The sequence below is a fragment of the Myotis lucifugus genome, unplaced genomic scaffold (assembly GCF_000147115.1).
Source record: "Myotis lucifugus unplaced genomic scaffold, Myoluc2.0 scaffold_949, whole genome shotgun sequence".
Taxonomy (NCBI): domain Eukaryota; kingdom Metazoa; phylum Chordata; class Mammalia; order Chiroptera; family Vespertilionidae; genus Myotis; species Myotis lucifugus.
The window spans coordinates 150960-165817 of record NW_005871997.1 but is presented as its reverse complement, the minus strand read 5'-3'; positions in this window follow the sequence as shown (position 1 = coordinate 165817).

Here is a 14858-nt window from a genome sequence, read left to right as displayed (position 1 = left end):
ATCTCTTTCTCCCTCTCCCTTCCTCTCTGAAAGCAATAAAAATATGTATTTAAAAAAATAAACAAAATAAAAGTGTGGTCCCAGAACAGCAGGATCAGCAGCCCGGGAACCGGTTAGACATGCAGAGTCTCAGGCCCCGTCCCAGAATCTCTGGTTCCGGTGCTGCTTCCCTGGGCGAAGCTCCTCCTCCGAGGCCCCACCTCTCACAGGCCCTTTCCCTCCCGTGCCCCTTGGGGATGGGGGGGTGCAGGCCACCTTGCTGGCTCCTCACCCGTCCACACGCCCATGAACAGTCCTTCGCTCGGCCGTCTGCTGGGAGGGCCTTCCAGGTGCCGTCTGTTTCCTGCCGGGACCCTGACTGTGCAGATGGCCTGGCACACAGGGCACACCCTCGCCAGGCCTGCCTGTCCTGCAGGTTGGCTTCAGCCCCCGCTGGCCGTTGCGAGCTCTTGAGTTGGTCGCCGTTGCGTTGGGCTGGGTTCCGAGTCCCATCTGCTGGCCGCCAGCCTCGGGGCCAGGGGCCAGGTGAGGACCCCGGGCAGAGGTTTCCCTTGAGGCTGTGGTGGGTGTCAACATGCCCCTCACTCTTACAGGCAAGGGACGTCCTGGTGCCTTATTTCTCTGGTCACATGATCCAGGGCTGAGGCTCATGTGACGTCCTCAGGACTCTGGGAGAGCCCTGGGTCTCCTGCCCCGTCTCTGCACGGCTGACGGTCTCCTAGTCCCATGGGGGCTGTGGGACCCTCACTGGGTGCAGGATTTTTGCAGAGCCTGTGACCTCTGACCCCAACATCCAGCTTTCCCAGGCCATTTTCCTGGAAGGCATTGACATCTTAGCGGGCTGTGGAGGCCCTGATGCTCATAGATTCCCGAGGTCTGCGGGCTCCACCCTCCTCCCGTGCACACCTCTTTCCCGCTGAAGGGGGCAGTGTTGCCTCCCGTGGGCTCAGGAGCACAGTGGATGTTTGGGAACCTTACTCCTGGGAGCAGCTGCTGACTCTTGCACCTTCTTCCTCTGAGTAGCTCACCGTGAGCCAAAGGGCATCAGATGCCCATGGTTTGGAGCAGACAGTGGAGGTGCAGGGCTCCCAGCCCAGGCCCCCAGGGAGCCCATGCACCCCTGGAGCTGCCGCTGGGAGCGCTGGGCTCCTGGTGCTGAGCCGTCCCAGCTGCACCACCTGGTGGTTGACACCAAGCCCTTCTGGTCCGCCTGTAGCCAGCACCATAGGAACACGGGCATTGGCGACTCTCACCTCTCACAGGTAGGAACACGGAAGGTTAATGTCGCACATGTAGTAAGTGATGGAGCCAGGCTGGACCTACGCAGGCCTGGTTCAGGCCCCTGCTCTGAACCCCTCACACCACCCCCGCTTCCGGCCCCCATGATAGTGGTCAGCGCAGCCTTGTCTCTCCTCCATCAGCCTGCAGAGGGCCGTGTCCCGTGTCCCCCTGACCCCTGTGTGGAGATGGCGACGATGAGGGCCACCATCTCCTGAGCACCCACGCCGCTCCAGGCGTCGTGTCCAAGCTCCTTGCCCATGTTCAGTCCTGACGACATCCCTACGGGTGCTGTGCCCATTTCACAGGCCAGGAAATGGAAGGCCCAGAGAGACTGGGGACTCGCAGCGGGAACTGACAGAGCCAGGATCCGAACCTGATTCCAGCGCTCAGGCCCTGGCTCACTCTGCTATCCTGCCCCACAGACCACGCTGTTGCTCGAAGGGGTGTCCAGGGCAATAGCATGGGCTGCCATTAGAATGAATGACTTACTATTGCTTTTCTAATGATGACAGTAGATGCTTTCATAAGTCGGATTGGAGTGTGACTCTCACCCTGGCTGCAGGTTGGGGAGCTTGTAAAACCCCATTGGTGTTGGGCCTGACACTGACCAGTGCCATTGGGGTCTGTGTGGGGGGGTCCTGGGCTTCCGGGGGCCGAGAACCGCCTCACTTGGATGATGTTTAGGGTTCTTCTCAGCTTTCAGGTTCCACGGTTCAGAGAAGGTGACGTGCTCAGCTCCACGGTCTAACTGACCGGCCTCACACTCAAGAGATAAATGCATTTGTCTTCAGTTTTATGTCCAAACGAAACTCCCTAGTTAAACATATACATTTAATAATAATTGACAAAGATGCTAATGTCTTAAGGGCCACTTCTGAGAGCAAGAAGCCAATAGGGTACGGCTTGATCTTTTCCACAAGTGGGTAGCTGACCTTTATCATGGACCGTCAGGGTTTGAAGACAAAAATCCCTGCTGTGCGTGGATTTCAGTTGTTGGTCTTGTTGCTCATTGAAATACCCTGTCTTTCCTCTGTCATCACGATGATTGTTCTTTGAGCCTCAGCATCGCCCGGCATGGGCAGTGCAGGCCGCGTTTGAACATCTCTGCTCGGGCTCCTTCGGTTCATTCTTGTCCGTGTAGCAGGAACAGAAGTGTGAGAGCCCTTTCTGTGAGGTTGGTGGGATTTCCCTGTCTGCGTGGAGCTGTATTCCCAGGGGATTCCTGTCGGACCGAGCAGCTCTGCACAGTGGGAATGGCTGGCTGCAGCAGGAAATTCCGTCATCGCACGGGGAACAGCGGCTGGGAGAGCCTGAGCGTGTGGCGTTTGGAGTGTATGGACCTGGGTTGAGTTCTGCTCCATCACTTTCTGGCTGTTTGGTCTTGGGCAAGTCACTGAAACTCAGAGCCTCAGTTTGCTTGTCTCTACAATGGGGGTTCTCAGAGCTACTTTGCAGGTTATAGGTTTAAAGAGAAGGCAAACACACGTTTAAAAATAAACCACTCAACAAGCTGGGAATAGGAATGAACTTCTATGAAAAGCCTACAGTTAACATCATATTTAATGGTACAAGAATGAAGGCTTTTCCCCGAACATCAGGAACAAGACAAAGGTGTCTGCTCTTGACACTTCTATTCAACACTCTACTGCAGGTTTTAGCCAGAACAATTAGGCAAGAAAAAGAAGCAAGGCATTGAGATTGGAAAGGAAGAAGTAAAGTTATCTCTCTTTGTATATGACATGACCTTCCTTATATACGATAAATCCTAAGAGTCCACTAAAAAACTATTAGAATTGCCCTGTATAGGTGGCTCAGTTGGTTGGAATGTCGTCCTATATACCAAAAGGTTGCGGGTTTGATTCCCGGTCAGGGCACATACCTAGTTTGTGGGTTTGATCTCTGGTTGGGGCGAGTATGGGAGGCAACCAATCAATGTTTCTCTCTTTCTTTCTTTCTCCCTTCCTCTCTAAAAATTAATAAACATATCCTTAGGTGAGGATGAAAAAAATTATTAAAACTAGTAAATGAATTCAGGAGGATTGCAGGGTATAAGGTCAATATGCAAAAATTAATCATATTTATATACACTAGCAGGGAACAATCAGAAAGTTAAATTAAGAAAACAATTCCATTTATAATAGCATCAAAAAGGATAAAATATTTAGAAAAAATCTAACAAAAGAAATGCAAAACTTATATTCTACAAACTACAAAGCATTGTTGAAAGAAATTAAAGATCTAAATAAATGAAAATCTATCCCATGTTCATGGATTATAAGACTTAATATTGTTAACAAGATTGAACTACAGATTCAATGCAATCCTTATCAAAATTACAACTGGCTTTCTTCATAAATTGATAAGTTGATTCTAAAATTCATATGTGAATGCAAGGGGCCCAGAATAGCCAAAATCATTTTGTTGTTTTTTGAAATATATTTTTATTGCTTTAAGAGAGGAAGGGAGAGGGAGAGAGAGAGAGATAGACACAATGATGAGAGAGAATCATTGATTGGCTGCCTCCTTCATGCCCCCTACTGGGGGTTGAGTCTGCAATCGGAACATGTGCCCTGACCAGGAATCAAACTGTGACCTCCTGGTTCATAGGTTGATGCTCAACCACTGAGCAACACCGGCCGGGTAGCCAAAATCAATTTAAAAATGAAAAGCAAAGTTGGAGGACTCACACTTCCCAATTTCAAAACTTACTATAAAGCTACAGCAATCAAAACAGTGTGGTCCTACATGAGGATAGATACATACATCAGTGGAATAGAATTGAGAGAACAAAATATATCTTCACATTTACAGTCAATTAATTTTTGACAAGGGTGCCAAGATAATTCAGAGGGGAGAGAATAGCTTTTCAACAACTGGGACTATTAGATGTCAACATGCAAGAGAATGACACATAAAATAAACTCGAAAGGTAAGAGTGAAAATTATAAAACTCTAAGAAAGAATAAGACTAAATCTTTATGATTTTAGATATGACAGAAAAGCACAAGTAACAAAAGAAAAATTAGATGAGAAGTTTTTTAATTTAAAAATTTAAAAAATGTTAATTAAAAAAATTTAAATTCATTAAAATTTAAAACTCTGACACCTCAAAGGATATCACCAAGAAATTAGAAAGACTAATCACAGAATGGGAGAAAAGATGTGAAAAAAAGATGTATATGAGGTACTTGTATGCTAAATATATAAAGAACACATACAACTCAATAATAAAATGACAAATAATCCAGTTAAAAATGAGTAAAGGGACTGAATTTCTCAAAAACTGGCCAAGAAGTACATGAAAAGATGCTCGATATGATTAGCCATGAAGGAAATGTGAGTCCAAACCACAATGCGATACCGCTCCCCGCCAGCAAGGTCGCCTATGATCCAAAAAGAGAGACAATGACACGTGCTGACACAGATGTGGAGAGATGGGGGCCTCACACGCTGCTGGTGGGGGTGTAAAATGGGGTACCTCCTTTGGAAAACAGCCTAGCAGTTACCAAAGATTAAACATAGGGGGCCTCGAATTTTCGCTCCTAGGTATCTACCCAAGAGACAGGAAAACTCGTCCTTATAAAAAATTGTACGTGGATAAATAGTCACAAAGTGGAAACAAACCCGAACGCCCACCCGCTGACGAATGGATAAATAAAATATGCTGCATTTATATGATGGAATATTATCCTGCAGCAAAAGGGATGATGTGCGGACACACACCGCAGCATGGGCGGCCTACAGCCCTGAGGCCGAGTGAGGGAAGCCAGAGCAGGCACGGCTAGAGAGAAGGGAAGTTGGCTGGCGGCTGTCCGGTGCAGGGAGGGTGGGGGGAAGGGGATGACTGATAGCATGGATATTTGGGGGGGGGGTGTGGATGGTGATGAAAACGTTCTAAAATTGGTTGTGGTGATGGTCACACAACCTTGGGAATATACTAAGAAGACATTAAAAACCATTGGATTGTATATTTTACAAGGATGAATCATGTGGCATGTGAATTATATCTCAATAAAACGGTTAAAGAAAAAGAGAAGGCCACATACCTCGTACAGAAATTTTCAATAGCATTGAGCTGCCCAGGGGTGGTGGGAAGGCACTGACGGGGAGAGGGGGGGTGTACGGGGGGGACCAGGAGACCTGAGCTGCCGGGAGGCCTCTCCCTTGGGCCCTGGGCACAGAGCCCGGGCCCCACAATGCTGTCAGGGGCCCATAACATGTTTTAATTTCTTTTAAAATCAGAAGAAAAAAAAAGTAAACTTTTAGGTGAAGAAAAGATGTAATATATGTTAATATATTCAGTTATAAAATATACATTTTAATTAATTCATTTTTATTTAATCCTCACCTGAGGATATTTTTTCCATTGATTTTTAGTTGGAGGGGGGAGAGGGAGAGACAGAGAGAGACACACACACATTGATGTGAGAGAAACTCATTGATCTGTTGCCTCCCACACGCACCCAGACTAGGGATTGAACCTGCATCTGAGGTACGTGCCCTTGACTGGGAACTGAACCTCTGACACTTTGCTCCATGGGCCGACGCTGTAACCACTGAGCACCACTGGCCAGAGCTTGAATTTTTTTTTTTTTTTTATATAGGAAGGGATACAAAAGACAAAAGTTCCTGGGGCCACTGCGGTCTTCATGCAGCCCTGGGTGCTGGTCTGAATATGGCCATTAAAATTTCCCCTCTCTGACTTTGAGAAAACAATATGAACCTTAAATAAATTTAAAACAATTCCTTCAAAAATCCATCCATTCTAGCTCATCAAATCCTCCCTCCCAGCTTCTGGCTGCCAGCAAGCGTCTCTCAGCAGGTGATGACCTCTACATGGGCTCGCTGTGCGGCTCAGGCTGGCACCCAGCGCCCTGAGCCCCACCTTCCTCATCTGTACAGGGAGGGGAGGCCCTGCGCCTCAGTGTAGAGCCTAGAGAGGAAGCGAGCACAGCACGGGGGACCCACAGGAGCGGCGTCTGCCCACCTGAGGCCCGTGACTCTGGAAGGGATCATAGAAGAGAGGAGACTGCTCCTTGGCTTAGCACTCAAGGCCCTTGGTGATCTGGCCTCGCCTCCCTTCTCAGCATCTCCTCCTGCCCCCATGTCTGCCTTTGCATGTCTGCGGGACTGGAAGGAAGTTCAGGAGCCTAACGGGGCTTCAAGGGACCTCCTTAGACAAGAACTTAGGAAGCTCTAAGCAGACACAAGAGAGGACAATGCCAGAAGCTCCCAGATCTTTTTCATCCCCTAACTCTCATTGGTTCCATTCTGACTCAAAATCGATCTCCTCGCTGGGGTCAGCAGGAAAAGCCTTAAACCAGGGTTGGGAGCTCAGCCTAGAGGTCATCCGGTCTAGGTCTCAGGGGCCAGCTGGGTGCTGTAGGTGAGGCTAGGGGTAGAGCAGCAGGGCGTGGTGGGGACTGTGGCAAACTAGAGCCTTGTGCCCGGCTGAAGGGGGCAGCGTCTGCCCCGCCCCAGCTGACGGCTGCTGTCGGGGTTGTGGGCCCAGCGTGGCCTGCTCTTCTGGTTCTTCAAGAGAAAACCAGAAGTCTGGGCTTGTAGGCAACTGTTTCCTTATTTTTAGGATCCTGTGTGAGCCAAACAAAATGTGTTTGTGAGGTGAGGGGGGCGGGGCCGGTGTGTGCTCCTTTTACAAGGAAGGGTCTGGAGCAGTGGTTCTCAACCTTCTGGCCCTTTAAATACAGTTCCTCATGTTGTGACCCAACCATAAAATTATTTTCGTTGCTACTTCATAACTGTAATGTTGCTACTGTTATGAATCGTTAATGTAAATATCTGATATGCAGGATGGTCTTAGGCGACCCCTGTGAAAGGGTCGTTCGACCGCCAAAGGGGTCTCGACCCACAGGTTGAGAACCGCTGGTCTGGAGGCTGGGCCATGTCTTGCTCTCACTGCATCTTTGGTGGCCAGCACAGGGCTGGGCATCAAGGAGGCCTTGGAGGCAAGACTGAAGAACTGAAGTTTCTTAACAGGCACAACGTTTGGGTGCAAGGCATTCATTCATTCACTTCCTGTTTGTTCATCTATTCCTTTGTTCCTTTATTCATATGCCCCTTCAATAAACATTGATTGAGCACTCACTATGTAGCAGGCACTACTCGAGGTGATAGGGGTCCGGTGGGAAGAGATGGGGAGTGTCAAGGAAGATTGGAACGTTAAACAGATTAGTTAGGAAAGGCCTCCCTAGAAGGCAACATCAGAGGAAAGTGATGGAGGAGAGAGAGGAAGGATAAACCATTCCACTACCTGGGGGAAGAATGCTCTAGGCAGGAGTAGCAGCCTGTGCAAAGGCCCTGAGGCAGGGGTGTGCCTGGCACATTTGAGGATCAGCAAGGAGGCCATCGTGGTTGGAGTGGAGAGACCCAGCGGGAAGATATTAGACGGAGTTAGGGAGGTGATGGGGGTCATATTGCACAGGGCTTTGTAGGCCACGGTGAGAACATAGGTTCTGACTCCGAGTGAATTAGGAATCAGAGGAGGGTTCTGAATGGAGACAACATAACCTCAGGTTATAACAGGACCCTCTGGCCACTGTGTGGATAAGGGAAGAAAGAGGGAGACGCGGGCAGAGGCTCTGCAACGATCGGGTGGGAGACGAGGGTGCTGGGCCGCGCAGGTGATGCGAAGTGGTCGGATTCTAGGGGTCCTGGGAAGCTGGAGCCACAGGCCATGTGGGGGTGTGAGGGAGAGAGAAATCGAGGCTCTGGCCGGAGCACCTGGGCGGTGGGGTTCCATCCACTGAGCTGGGGATGCCCTGGGGACGTGGCGCCTGCCTGTGGGGCTACCGCGTGCGGGCCGTCCACCCACCAATCACACGCAGGAAGAATTCTCAGTGACTGGGTGCCCTGCAGGAGGCCAGTGCCGTGGGGGCTGGTAACAGGGGGAGCGTGCTCCGACAGGGGGCGCAGGTGTGTGAAGCCCGCGCGGTGGGAGGGAAGGCGAGGACACGGGAGCTGAGAGGAAGGAGGTAGGGGTGAGGGTGGAGGGTCAGTCCTGGGTCCACCTGAGGAAAGGGTTTTGAGCAGGTGTGTGCGTGCGTGTGTGTCTGTGCGTGCGTGCACGTGTGTGTTGGATGTGATCAGAGCTGTTTTGACAACATCCCTGCGGCTTCAGTGCGGAGAACGGATTGGACAGAGGCCCTGGCGCCCCGTGAGGGGCTGTGGCCCCGCCCTGCTGGGCCTGGACGGTGGGAAGGGACAGGGCTTTGAGGGGATAGGGGAGACAGGACTGGATGGGCTGGAGGTGAGAGAGGAGGCGGCATCGCAGGTGCTGCTCAGCCCATATCCGCAGGGACACGGTCTTCCCAGGAATAAGGGCCAGAGAAAGATCCCACTCGGGTTGCAGACGCTCGGGCCCCCTCGTCCACAGGCTCTCGGGAGGGGGCGGCGACAGCCTACAGCGCCCTGCCTCTCATGTTCTGAAAACCCTTCTCTTCTTTTCTAAGGTGAGACATGCCGCAGCTTCATTGACCTGGCCCCAGCGTCGGAGAAAGGTAAGTGTGGGCCCGCTCCCTCTCCACGTGTGGGCCTCCCCTCCAGACACGGCCCTGCCCGGGGGTGCCCAGCCCCGTGAGAGCGCTCCTTCAGCACGCCCGGCCCGGGGCCCAGCCGGACCCCTGCAGGGCTCGGAGCTTCTCCCCAAATCTCTCCCGAAATCGCAATCGGTGAAGCTGGAGAGGAAGACGGTCCTGCCCTCCCTGCCCCGTGGGCGGTGCTGAGAGGCACCACACTCCCATCGTTCCAGGGCACGCTGGGACGGTGTCCATGTGTGAGCATGCATGCGTGTGTGCACGTGTGAGTGTGTGTGGATGTGTGTACCCCGTGTCCATGTACGGTGACAGGTGGCTCGCTGTGCCTCCTTCTGGAAACACCAGGCCTCTATTCCTGCTTCTGTTATGAGGCCCCCGGCCTGGAGAGGTTGCGTCTTCGTGTTTTACTGGCCTCATAATTTCACTTCCAGGGCTTGGCGGCCATGCCGAGGACCTTCTGGCCGTGTCTATAAAATGCTTACCAGGAGGCTGAGTGGGCTGGCTCTGCAGCCAGGTTGCTGAAAGCTGGGCCTGGACTCGCTGCCTCTCAAGCACTGAGCTCTCCCTGGGGGTCCGTGGGGTGGCCTCTCCCCGGCCTCCCGCTCTGGCCCTCCCAGAGGCTCCTGTGGGAGCGGGGCCCTCGCTGTGCCCTCGCCACACTGTCCGCTCACAGGGCAGAGATGAGCGGCTTGTTCAGGGCCACAGGGAGTCGGGGCCAGTGCTGGAGCCCAGGCGTGCTCTCCCGCGAAGAGCATCCTTCTCCCAGGCTCACCCCGCACCTGCTCGCTCTGTGACTTCCTCCTGGTCTGCAAAGTGTGGGTGTGATCATGACACAAACACCGCCTGGCTCCGTGCCATGCTGACCACGTGCCGGGGACCATTCTGAGAACTCCACACACATTGGCTCATTTAACCCCATTTTACAGATGAGGAAACTGAGGCACAGAGCGTATGATACCACCTGGGTGTGACCACAGGCCTCAAGGATGGTTGGCAGCTGGTTGTGCTGGAACTGGCCCAGCGAGGCTTTTGGGTGCACGTGTGTTTGAGACGCGCTAAGGGCACATGCTGTTTCCTCTGCCTGAACTGTGAGTCAAGGTCTCCCCTGGCCATTGTCACCCCGAAGTGACCACAGCGTCTGGGTGAGGCAGCAAACCTCCATTCCCTCGCCAGGCCCCAGGGGAGCACCTCTGTGCGCAGCCAGTGTACACTCCTGAGCACCAACTACGTGACCAGCTCTGGGCTGGGCGTCGGGGAGCAAGGGTGAACGAGGCGAAGTCCGCCCTGCCGGAGCAGGGATGGCTAAGCACAGGGTCCACTATGGCGGAAGGGCTGCAGCCTCGAATCCAGATGCCCCTTTGCTGGACTGGGCTGCACCTCAGATCCCCGCTCAGAGCCCATGAAGACGTTCGGGTTTCCTCCCGTCGTTATAGTAACCAGATTCCCCGGTAACGCTTTGTCAAGGTGTGAAGTTCCCAGTTCCTAAGCCCCGGGTGGGAGCGTATCCTCACAGGCAGATGGACTCTCACTGGGAGTGAATGAAGAATGAATGAATGAATGAAGAATGAATGAATGAGTGAGTGAATGAATGAATGGATGAATGAATGAGTGAGTGAGTGAATGAATGGATGGACGAATGAATGAATGAACTAAGTTCCCATGATTCAGATTTGCTGCCAGGCTGCACTGCAGCATCCTCATTGCAATTCCTCAACGCCCGTCAACACGGTGGAGACCGAGTAGCCCCGAGAATGAACCGTGTACCACCGCCCCCAGCAGCACAGATGTTGAGCAAAAGAAGCCAGGTTCAGAGGACTACACACTATATGCTCCCACGTCTATAAAGCTGGGAGCAGGCAGAATGAATCTCTGCTGTTAGAAATCAGGACAGTGGCTGCCCTGAAGAGTGGGCGTGACGGAAGGCGGCGTGCGGAGGGCTCTGGCAGCGGGCGACGCTCGGTTCCCTAATCCGGGTGCTGGTTACACGGCTGTGCTCAGTTCGTGCCAGCTCCTCAGGCTGCGCACCTGCCGTGCATGCCCTTTTCTGTACACACGGGATATGGGATACGTCAGTAAAAAGTAAAGCAAAACTTCCCCACCCTGAGTTCTTGTTATCGTTCGGAGATGAAAATCCTTTCATGGCTCCCAGCCTCACCCAGGACATTTTAATGCGGCGGTCATGGCCCTCTGTGACCCAGGCTTGTCACTCCACCTTTATGATCCGTGACGTGGGCCTTGTGCACCAGCTCTGCCCCCCCACTTGCGTGCAGACCCCCCAAACTCTCCATTGTCTCTCAGCCCCTGCGCCTTTGCACATGCCGTTTCCTCTGCCTCAACTGCCATCACCACCTGTTTGTCTCGCAAACTTCTGTTGATCCTTCAAAACCCAGCTTAGACATGACCTCTTCTGAAACGCCACCCCGAACCCCAGAGGTACCCACTGTGAGTGGTCCTGTTAGCACCCGTCACGCTGCATTGAGGGCATCCCCGCCAGCAGACTGGACGCTCCCTGAGGACAGGCACTGGCTCTTGTCCTTCCTGTGGCTCCTGTGCCCAGATGGGTTGGCACACAGCAAGAATTTAGTGAAGGTTTGTTGAATGAATGAATGAAGAAGGAACAGGGCCATGTTACAGATACGAGGTAGCTCATTTGGGTTCAAAAACCTGGACCCTGATTCTGAAGCCACCGTCTGCTCCGACCCACCTGGGCTGAGCTGTGTGCTAAGCCATCCCTGCTCCCCGCCCGCTGCCCAGCGCGCTGGGATTTCTGGCAGCCACCAGCTGGCAATTTTTGCGGAACAATCTCCGAGGCTTGTAGGTTTCATTTGTTTGATGTTGCATTGCCGTGTAACAATGTGGCGGCTCCTGGCCACAATCCGGAGTCTTGCCTGAGTCATTTCTCACTTCAGTTTCTATAACGGTCTCTTGTTGGTTCCCTCAACCTCTCTATTCTCCGTCTGAAATCTATTTACAGTTCTGCTGCTCACTTAATTTATTTAGTGCATTTTATTGATTTATGCCATAGAACTGAAACGTGCATAGATCAGAACATGCTGAGCAGGGAAGGGGGATGGCAACAGCTTCCAGAGCTGCCCAGACTCTGATGGGGGAGCTACGAGGGGGCCAGCCTGCTGGCTGCAGCCCACACACGCGGGGGCCAGGGCGCCCTGTGCCTGCGCGTCCATCCCGGGCGATCTTTCACCCCTGGCTGCCTGGGGAACTCTATCAACTTGCACGAGCCAACCCACAGGCCCTGGCTCCTCGAAGCCCCCCTCGCCTGCAGGCTGAGTCGGTTACTCCCGCTCTGTGCTCCCAGGTACCGAGTAGCTGCCTGTGGTCCAGGCCTGGCGGCAGGGGAGCTCTGCCTCTTTCATCCAGTGAGACAGACAGTGCAGGGCACAGCGGTTCCCAGGTCCCTGTCCCCGCTCACCTGCCATTCCCAGCCAAGATGGAGGTCGCTCTTGCAGCCGCTGGCCGAGGGGGCCCGTCCATCGCCTGAATGGCCCTGGCCCATCTACGGAGGCGGCCGAGCTCGGGTCCTCCCGCAGAAGATCATTTCCTGGTCATTATCCGTAAACTCACCACAGGCTGCCCCAGCTGTGCCGATCAGTCCTGGGAGCAGGCAGGCAGCCGCCTTGCCTTCAGGAACGGGCTGCAGTGACCTCCGGCCACCTCGCCTCAGGCCAGCGGTCAGCAGCTCCTGCCGGGCGTGTGCCAGGGGCCAGGACCGGAGGAGAGTCACCTACAGCTTCTGCTCTTGAGGAGCCCCCTTCTGGGGGACAGACAGGAGGGGGAGCGCCACCCCCGTGAGTCGGGCCCGGCGGGGGGACAGAGGGCTGTGTGGAGGGGGCCACGTGGGGAAGGTCCTGAAGGAGGAGTGGTATTCCGTCTCGTCTCGTGGGCGAGGGGCTCCCGGGGAGGTCATTCCTGGAGAATGAGTGGCACGTGCAAAAAAGTGAGACCCGGCGCCCTCAGTGCCGGGCCCCAGGCAGATGTGCCTTGGACATTTGCCGAGTGACTGAAGAGTGGAAGGAAAGTAGGGCCCAGAGAGGTTAAGTGCCTTGCTCAAGGTCACACAGCAAGTGTACATTAGAGTCAGGCTCCAGGCTCCTGAAGTCTTTTAAGCAGCACCCACCGCCCTGCTAACGCCACCCATCCTTTCTCACCCCCCACGTCCTTCCCACCGTCCCTCCGGCCTCTGTTTCTCAGCACCACACGCGGCCCTCCCCCCCCCCTCCTTTTGAAGTGCTGGTTCCGCCACTTTCCGTGCTGACATTCTGGATCCCTCTAATTACGTGCTCTTATGAGAGGTGATTGAACCCCTCTGCCTGGCGGAGGGCTGCCCTGGAGATCACAACAGCTGATAATTGCTCTAGTTGCTCTAATTCCAATTATTCAAGATTATCTTTCCAAGTAATTAGGTGTCTGGGCCGTCTCACCTCCGCACGCTCAGAGGGTGTCCCATCAGCCCCTGATGGCGACCAGCCTGCGTGCTTCCTAATTGGAAACGGTTTCTCCGTGTGAGGAGCCTGCTCCGTGTAAACAGTGGTAATTTAAGTTTCCAGATGACTCTGTGTCTTATCTGACTCCGGGTGAGAAATTACCTCGGGCACTCGAATCCAGCCCTCGTCCGTGTGCGCGGAGGCTGCAGCCGCGTGGGGGGTGGGACTGGCTGAGCTGCCCGGGTCTGAGGAACTTGAAGGATGGCTCCTTTTCACGTCCCAGGAAAGCCTTTCCCTGGGCTGATTCCTCCTGGGTTTCTCCCTGGATTGGGATTCACAACAAATCCGTTTGGCCAAGGCCCTGCATTTCCTAACAGCCGTCACTTTAGACACATGGTGATTCTCTCAAGTGTAGTTAGACACACAGTGCAAACCAGGGCCACCGCGTACAGGGCGCAGGCCACTGGCTGAGTGACTCCGGGCTCACCGTTCCCGCTGTGGTCGGTGTGAATGGCGTAGGCTGGGCAGTGCTCGCCCTGTAGGACCGCATGTGGGGGCCAGGGACACAGGTTAAGGGTAATACTCACCATGGCACACCCACACCCATACCCACACCCACACCCACACCCACACCCACACCCACATCCACACCCACACCCACACCGACACCCACACCGACACCACTCCCACACCACACCCACACCCACACCCACACCCGCACCACACCCACACCCACACCCACGCCCACACCCACACCCACATTCTCCTGCGACACGCTGGGAATGTGTGACCCTATTTGTCACGTGTCTTTGTTTTCATTGACGTGATTTTATTGGTATACCTGACAAGCAGTGAAAAGCACAGGTTTTAAACAGGGAATGCGTTCCTCCACGCCACCCGCACCTCTGTCGGGACAGAGCCAGGGCCGGCTCCGTGGGCACGTGGCTGTGCAGTCACCCTGGTCCCGTGCATGGAGGGCCTGCATTGGGTTTAATGCTCTCTGTCACTGTCTTGAAATTTAAAAAAATTCCTATCTGAGGAATTTTATTGATTTTTAGAGAGAGAGAGAGAGAGAGAGAGAGAGAGAAACATAGATGTGAGAAGCATAGGTCGGTTGCCTCCCGTAGGTGCCCCAACTGGGGATCGAACCAGCAACCTTCTAGTGCAGGAGACGATGCTCCAACCAGCTGAGCCACCCAGCCAGGGCCTTGAAACTCTTCATAATTTTTTTTTTAACAAGGGGCCCTGCATTTTCATTGTGCAGCACCTTCTCAATCTGGGCTGTGCATTGCGTACACACACACACACACACACACACACACACACACCACCCCCGTATTATTATTCACTTACTATTTCTCCTTACATTGATTCACTTAGAAAGTCCAATTATTTTAGCCTCGTCCTGAGCAATGATGTCTGTCAGCTCATGGTTTTAGCAGCCAGGTTATTTTTTTCAAGATGCTTTTTTAAAATAAATAGTGATGATAATGATAATACCCCAAACTTATTTCTGTTTTGCCAGCATGTCAGACCCCGCTGGTCCCCCACGTGGATGAGGTTTGTGCTGTTGCTGTGGTGT